General features: G+C 36.1%; 1 pseudogene; it reads right to left on the bottom strand.

Annotated features, from left to right (window-relative positions):
- Positions 1-662: 662 nt before the first annotated feature.
- On the bottom strand, positions 663-1,492 carry LOC106661946 (annotated as a pseudogene).
- Between the last annotated feature and the right edge of the window lie 7,651 nt (positions 1,493-9,143).

Genomic DNA, 9,143 nt, shown 5'->3' with positions numbered 1-9,143 from the left:
TCTTTGAAAAGCCAACTCTGCCCCTTTTTCGATAATTACACACATTTAACTCACGTTTTGGACTTTCTCTTTTTCCACGAGGGCCCAACAGGAATGCCAAAAATAGATCATTTAAACCCCTTTTTTGCTAATCGGCGTCGTTAGTTGCTCTTGCTAAGTCGCTAAGATCAACTAAGCCTTTAACATTTCAATTAATTAAGGTTTTTAGTTGAGATGAAAAAAGTTAATGGCACGAGCGGGATTCGAGCCCACGATCTTCGGCAAGATACGCCGCTGCTCTGAATGAAAAATGGCAAAAAGGAGGGAAAACTCTTAAGGTGGGGTTGAGATGGGAAGTTGGTGTCCGAGTGGATCGAGGTGGTAGAGCAGCGGCGTATCTAGCCGAAAATCGTGGGTTCGAATCCCGCTCGTGCCATTAACTTTTTTTCATCTCAACTAAAAACCTTCCTTCAAACTTAATTGCACAATATATTATTTCGGTTGGAAATTATTACTGGTACTAAATTTTATCAGTTTGCATTTTTTATTGTCGTATCTTTTTTCATTATCAGTCTTTGTCGCTAGAAAGAACAGAAGTCACTATACATAGACGTATCATGAAATAAATTGATGGTTGTATGGGTTGGTCAGTTGTATTAAAAGAGAAAAATGTAAAAAAAAACTTTTGTTCGATTAAAAATGGAGATTTATTTACCCCTCAATGAGAATCAAGTGGAAATACACTGAGATACACAACACGGCCCACTCAATTTCTCCTTGTGGAAGAATAATTATTCGACGTCTTCTTCGACCATGACGTTATCGTTCCTTTCTGATATTCTCTGGTTTGGATTGGGAATGCGTTGGAGAAGAGTGAGGAACAAATTGGGAGGGAGTGTCTGTTGTAAGATTTCGAGTATTTGGCTGGGGTGGCCGCAAATGGTGACTGCGTTGCAAAGGTGGTCTATACCTCCGTCCAAGTCCCCTTGACCCAGAAGCTCTTCTCCAAGCTTGACTTGGTTGAGGAAGAATGCCTGGATGTCCTCCTGATCGGCCGTGACCGGGCACCTGGGCTGGCTCCTCTGGTGGCATTTCACCTTGGTCGCTTTCCTCCTGTCTTTGATCTTCTGCTTGAAGTCGACGTCCTTTAACTTCTGCTTGTCGACATAGACCCAGTAGCCGACGAAGAGGATGCCGAATATGCCGGCGACGATCCCCAGCGCCGCCTTTGGAGACACCATAGTCATCATGTTGCTATTTTTAATAGTCTCGAGTAAACCGAGTGTTAAATGGACAGGTCCTTTTTGTAACGTTTCTGAAACCGAAGACATTGATCCTGCTTTTTCATTACGCTTTCTCAAATCGACCAACGGCTATTTATGTTAAGCTTTATTGTAGTAACATGGAAAATCCGAAACTCACTTTTTTTCACAACTTTATATGAAATTCTGTACGAAACTTTAATTCATTTTTTTTGTTTTGATTTTGTTTGAATAAAATCAGTTGTTTACATAATTTCGTTATTTTTTGAGAAAAAAGAAACATATGAGCCTTAGGATTTTAACTTTGCCTTTTTCTTTAGACTATACTACTTAAGATTAGCTCAAATATATTCTTAAATTGGCAAAGTTTTTAAATAAATCTTACACATTTAGGTATACAAATGATTTATTAATTTACGGCAATATAAAAATTAAACCCAAATTGATTTTCTATATTTTACTCTATTTAAATTATGCTGATAAATAGACATTTGTCATTTATAGACATTTGACTTCGCTTTATTTATTTAATTAATTATCAACATACACTAAATTTGGAAATCGGAATTTTATTGATACAATAATAGGAAATTTGAAGAAATATCGTACCAGGAAGAAAACATCGTATATTTGTCCACGTGCCCTTCTTGAATAGCACAGATAACAGGCAGATAAACAAAATTGTCAGCAATATTTTTTTTAAATGATACTCTACGGATCCTCGGATCTGATCGATCCTCAGTAATCAATGCTTCAATTGAGTGTTTATTTTAAAACTTGGTCACGTCGGGTGAAAGGATTTTCGTCCAAGGCGAAATCCAAAATAATTAAATATGAGGGTTCACTGGAATTGCACCTATGGAGCAATCCAAGAACCTGTTTCACTGAACGACAGTAAAATAATAAACGAGAATAAAAACAAGGACGACGTCCGAATTAGCTGCAAATTGAAAAGCGAATAGACATTTATGAGAAGAGGAAGATAGCGAAATGCACACTGCTTATTACAAGCAAAAAACGGCAAGGATAGGTAACCAGAATGATCGAACACGACCAAACTTGATGGAGGGCATTGCTCCGTAAGTCGGTAGACACACGTTGAACCGGCACTGGGTCTATACACTCGCGGGTTTTTCAGTTCCTCACTGAAGATGGCGCAGAGCTAAAACGCGATTGAGTTACATCAAAACCCGCGAGGGTAGACGGACCGACAAACAAAGTAACTAGGTTCAGCAATCCGCAGACCTCAAGACTTCACTTTGCAGTTAAATTTTTGTTATGCTAATATTAAACAGAGCAAAATATACATGAAATCAGCTAATAAATCTGACTACCTGGCATCATCCGTCAGACACATTTCAGAATCTGACAGAAAACCAGCAGCAGTTGGTAGAACAGTCGTTAATGAAATGAAAGGAAAATGTACTTTATTCAATGTAATTAGTTACAAAAAAGTTAAGTTATAAAAATAAATAAAAACACACTATGGCTATAGTTGACCACCGTCTGCCGGAAAAACGAGCAAAAGGTTTTTTTTTAATTATTGTTACTTAATAATTTAATAAACAAGCATATGAAACGTATTATTATTAAACTGATTTACACTATATTTTAACGATTTGAGCAGGGCATCTCATTAGTAATCTCTAGGGGAAAAAAGACCTGTTAAATATAACATTAAGTGACATAAACACCTCTTTAATAATTACAATTAATTAAGGATTTTAGTTGAGATAAAAAGTCAATGGCACGAGCGGGATTCGAACCCACGATCTTCGGCTTGATACGCCGCTGCTCTACCACTTGAGCTATCGTGACCTCGATCCACTCGGACACTAACTTCCCATCTCAACCCCACCTTTTTGCCATTTTTCAAATGTGTAATCGGGTTGGATTCTCGACGACAAATGAAATGGCCATATTTCGAGGTCCCGTTGACCAAATAAACTCTTTCAATTAATGAATCTTTATGTAAGGTATTGGTTGAAATGAAAAAGTTAGTGTCACAAGCGGGATTCGAACCCACGACCTTCGGCTAAACACGCCGCTTCTCTACCACTTGAGCTATCCATCCACTCAGACACCAACTTCCCATCTCAACTGGTGTGTCTCAATCTGAATTCTGCCAGAATCGGACATTCTGCTAAGAAATGGAAGGTATCTTCTCTGGCCTTTCTATTGCATAGGGAACACGGGTCGAGGAAGTTATGTCTTGTTGGATTATAGTTGAGAGGAAGCAACTTACATCTAATTTTTAAAAAAACAGCAAGCAAACGGGACAGAAGACATTCTGGCATCCTCAGGCATATTAAATAATTATTGGGATATCGTGAGATGCGGTCTGGTGTGGCGTAGGTTTTAGAAAAAACATTTTCTTTATCGTGCCAACGTTTCGATCTTTATTGAGATCATCTTCAGGGCTCAATAAAGATCGAAACGTTGGCATGATAAAGAAAATGTTTTCTAAATCCCACTAAACACCACACACATATTAAATAAGTTTCCATCAAGCGCAAGTTCCCTATACAGTAGGAATCTGGATGACTTATGGGCCTGTGCTAGACATTTATCAATGTGTACGGTTGTTGTAAGCAAAACTGGCCAATCTTTGACGTTTTCCCGTGTAAATTCAATGTACGGGTTGAATTGCTGCGTCATGTCCCTCCGGGCGGAAAAACCACTATATTTTGTGGCTAATAATTTCTACTGCAGTTAGTTTAGGTAACCGGTTGATTGCGAAAATTTAGAACACTGTGAACGTAGGAAATATGAAGTTTGAAAGAATATATAAAGTTGAGGTCTGTCGAGGATTCCAGATAAATCATGTAGCTTGAGTTGTACGGCGGTATGCGATAGACTTTTCGAACAAAATAACGTTGAATGGACTCAATTATATCATACCGTCTGTAGACCCACGCCTGACCGGCATAACACACTAAAGAGTGACACACAGCTTGAACAGTTTGAAATTACTGTTGACAGGTATGGCATTGTGCGATACGAAGTTCTGCCATATTAAATTCACAGCAAATTTAGCTGTTTGTGTTTTCCTTTTGAAATGAAGGTTAAGGGAAAGTTGGCGGTGAAAATTATGCCGAGATATTCATATTTATTTACTATTTCGATGGGCGTCCCTTTGAAATTTCCAACTATCATGGTCAGAAAGTCTGCCGCGCCTGACAGACCAAAACTGAGAGGAAATACGGACCAAAACGATTAGATACAACCGAAATACATTCGGTTAAACNATAATGAGTAATAATATAAATAAATATAAATATCAAAATCCTTAATTTGTTAATCAAATGCTGGATCGCGCCTGATAGACCAAAACATCAAGGAAAGACTCACCAAAACGAATAGTAATATAGGTGCATTACCCCGCAGACCTCAATGAGATTTCCAAAACTTTTGCTTTGTCTAGCGGACTATTTCATGTCGTGTAGATAAAATATTTTATTGTTGTATTAATTAGAAAATTCAGACATTGAGTCCTTTTTTTAAATAAATTCACGGTTTTACGTTCCGTGTAAGGGCATATTATAGTCACAAAAAACCGTACTAGCATGCTTTAGATACATACGGAAACTGTCAGGTAAGTAATAATTAAGGCTGGACACCAATTTTTACAAGGCAGTGTTTAAGATTGCGGATTTCTATGGCGGGAGATAGGATGTGGAGCGACGATTACGATTTAATTGTCATCATTGATGCGCGGAATGCGGGCTGATGGGCTTATTAGTAGGGCATGGATATGTCGGGCGACGAGTAACTTCGTCTCGTGATTTAAGTTTCTATTTCTCCGACCGGTTCTCTTCCATTCCGAATGGAAAAAAGTCAACACTGTACGGTAGAACATCGGTTCGTCGAACGGGCTAACCCACGAGTAATTGGCATTCATTCTGCGACGGAGAATTTGCACTTCAGACCAAAAGATGGAATAATTTTTACAAATGAGCTCTTAGTCTTCCATCACGTCCGGACCGCGACTTGACATGCAGAGACTACGGCCTGCCGGTTGACACGTGGTATGTAGAATTTTTCAAACTTGACGAATGTTTCTTAAAACATTAGGGGATTAGCTTCGCTGTACGTTCGTTACGAAGTCACGATGAACACGCAGGAAGGAGAAATTTGAATGCTAATGGGAAAAGTATGAAATAAAGGTTCAGTCATCTCTTGACTAGACGCCTTGTGCATTTTATTAATTTATTACGCTGTACGTTTACATCGCAATATATTTTAACATTCAAACAGAGGAATAAGTTTTTATTCCTTTGAACAAACAGGATTAGTTTCAAGTATTTAAGTTCATCACTTGATAGAGATACTTTCGAATAATATTTTTTGTAACTAGGAAAGGATTTCCAGATTAGAAAAGAACATTTTGATATATTTTGGCAATTTCTAATATTTCTATTCAAATATTTGATCTACAAAACTTACGATAAGAAACCAGTTTTTTATCCCCTTATAAAAAAATATTAGAAAGATAAATAAAAATTAATGAATTTTACTAAATTAATTGGACTGATGTGATAAAATATATAACGGTCAAACAAAAAATATGGTTAACCGGTTAAAGAATCATAGCAATGTTATAAAATAAAAAAAATAACACAGCTCTTTCTCAACATACAAACCACCCAAAACATATACCAAATTTTAAAAAACCCACACATTTTGGATTTCGAACTCTTTTAAAAGACAAATTCTTAGAATGCATATACATTACAAAAATAGTGAAAAAAAATTTAAATAAAAAACTGATTACTAACAAATTTTTTTATTATATTCCGATATTTCATGACTTTTAAAAATATCTAATTTAAAAAACTAATTCCTAAAATACATAATAAAAAAGCCAATAGTTTAGATTTTGGCGCAAACTATTGCAATAATATTAATTAATTGTACATACTTTTTATCTACCTTAAGGTTTTGGTTGATACGAAAAAGCTAGTGTCATGGGCGGGATTCGAACCCACGACCTGCTTAATACGCCACTGCTCTAACTTGAGCTATCGTTACTTCGATTCACGCCTAGCTTTTTCATCTCAACCAAGACCTTACATAAAAAGAATAATTAATTAAAATAATTAATACGGTCAATTATTACTACTAAATACATATATGGATCTTAAAATAATATTAAGATTTCTAAAAAACTAGCTTGGTGTAAATTAAAAATGATGAAAAAGCGAAAATAAGTGAAAAATGCATATTATAAAAATAGTATAAATACACCAAAAAATCGTTTAACTAAACTGCACATTAAAAAAAACAACAATAGTAGTTAACGGGGGCGTCGCGCCGGTGGCCGCAACGGTTTAGGAGTGACACGGCGCTCATCACTGTAAGGTGAAGGTCCTGGGTTCGAGTCCAGCGGCCCTGTATTCCAACCCGGTATACTTGGACATATTAACCCGGTATACATTGNTTGTATAAGGCGTCGGCTTCTTTGAAGTGAAAAGAGCCGACGAAGGGAAAAAATGTGTTGGTAATGGTTCGGCCAGATTATCCTTTCAGGATTATATAGAAATATATAATCACTACACATAAACTTGAATATAAATAAACTTAAATTATTGGTGCAAAATGGTCATGTATCTTTTAAAACATACCATACATGCTACGTGTTCGACAAATAACCATGTGGAATACTTTCATAAGCACTATATGGCCAGATTAAGTTAAATCGAATTATGTAATTTAAAATACCCAAATCGAAAATCTATTCTTTATATGAGGAAAGTTCATCCCTAGATGTTTTAGATCTAAGATGTTTTAGAAGTGCTGCAAAAAAATCAAATTAAAAATTAAAAAATACAAGCACTCATTTACTGCATAGCACTGCCGTTTGCCTGATTGGAAAATTTTAGGTGTTTACTTTTCCTCTTAAAATTGTGCACCGTGTGAAAAATGCACTGAAAAAATGCTATATATGTAGGCGGTTATATCAAAAAATACTAACGTTGCAATTATAGCGTTGGTTTTGAACATGTTTTAAAAAAAGTTGTTTTGCCTACCAAGTTACACCCCTAATTACATTATTCTCTTGGAGACGGATGTTAATACTGTAGTTAGCACCATGAGCTTGCACTTGAATAACAGTTTAAAAGTGGCTAATCTTGCAGATTCACGCCCTCCTAAGACAGTGCCGACTGAAGCCATAAAGAGAACATTATCTGGGCAAAATATTATACTTCTCTGACTGAAAGTATGCTAGTTCTAATAATTTAGATTCTTCCAAACCGAAAGTGTTACAAGTAGATGTAGAAAAGGTTATTGTCGGACTTCAAAGAGGAAAAGAAGGCTTCTTCAGGTTCAAGACCGGTGACTTCTGAAAACTTCACACTTTAGAGAGGACTTGCTCCAGGTGTAAAATGTGAGAGCATATGAAGCGAACATTCAATGGATTTGTACACAGCAAGATATGCTTGTTTAGGTTTCATGGTGATCTTGTCATGTTGAACGCTAAGCCTTATTCAACTACTACAGATAAAGAGGAAGATTTTTTGACCAAAAGATTAGACTATACCTACTATTTGCTGAAAGTAGTCTAGTTCCAATAATTTCGATTGTTTCGAACCGAAAATGTTACAAGTAGTAAAAAAAGTTATTGTCGGAGTTCAAAGAGAAAAAGAAAGCTTCTTCAGGTTCAAGACCGGTGACTTCTGAAAACTTTACTCTTTATTCTTTACAGAGAGCTGGCACTAGATGTAAAGTACTCGAGCATATTAAAGGACTTGCAGGATTTATACACCTTCAAGATGTTTATTTAGGTTTCTCGGTCATTAAAAGCTAAGAGTCCTGGATGGTCAAAGGCTGATATGAGGTGACAATAGTACAAGTTGGCACCTCGTTATAGAGCTACGTTAATGACCAAAATCAACTTCTTACTACCGCTTATTCAATAAAAAAAAATCAAATAAATAAATACATCTTCTAGTTCACGTGTATCAATCAAAAGTTTCTACAGTTGTTTACACTGAATCATGTTTCAGAAGATTTCCTAGCCAGTTAAAGAGAATCCTCTGAAGTTTTCAAACTGTCACCTGTAAATCTTTTCAGCGATTCCAGGGCATCCTACTTAGCAAAGTGCAATAGAAAGGAACATTACACAATACGTTTTCATCAGATAGCTCCACTCTCACCCGGTCAAATATTAATTGTCGCTGGCTCATTAATTTCGACTAAATACTTGTGGAAAGATAAAGGTGAGATAAATCGCCGGCCGTCGATAAAAAGTTTCACCGCAACGGATGTGTAACGTACTGTTACAGTTCCTTCATCACAGGGGCATATTTCCGATGGGCGACGTGGCAAAACTTTTGACAGGCCTGTACGCTTGGAATGTGATGAAGGAAAATCGTCTGTTTATTAAAATCAGTGCGTAGCAAACATAGTCAGCATAGTTCAACGCTAGAGCACCAAGAGAAAGGGCAGACCACGCACAGGTCGATTCAAATATTTAAGAGGTCTCAGGAAAAATACACGGACAAATGGGTTATAAATAATCTTATAATTTACTTTAATTAAATTACTAACATAATCTATATTTAAATTTGGTCAAAATTATTTTTTCAAGGTTTGTTGTTGAATGATCTACCGAATACTAAGCTAGTTTGATCGTTCTTCTTCTTTCTTGTCCTGTGATAAACAACTCTCCTCGTGAAATGTCAAAACGTGCCTGACCAACAATAAACGAAATATTATGATTACAGATAAAAATATGACAATTTTAATTATTTATTATTAATTATTATTACAGAATAATTTTTTTCCTAATTCGAAGTGTTGTCTTGTTAGTTATCATTCAATCAGAATCGAAGTGAACACAAATTTAATAAAATACAAACCAATATACTTTTCTATTATTTACAATGAGTCCTATTGAGT

This window comes from Cimex lectularius, unplaced genomic scaffold (assembly GCF_000648675.2).
Source record: "Cimex lectularius strain Harlan isolate CLEC.00 unplaced genomic scaffold, Clec_2.1 scaffold268, whole genome shotgun sequence".
In the NCBI taxonomy this organism is placed as follows: domain Eukaryota; kingdom Metazoa; phylum Arthropoda; class Insecta; order Hemiptera; family Cimicidae; genus Cimex; species Cimex lectularius.
The sequence above is the reverse complement of the archived record's forward strand: the minus strand, read 5'-3'. Positions and strand labels throughout refer to the sequence as shown.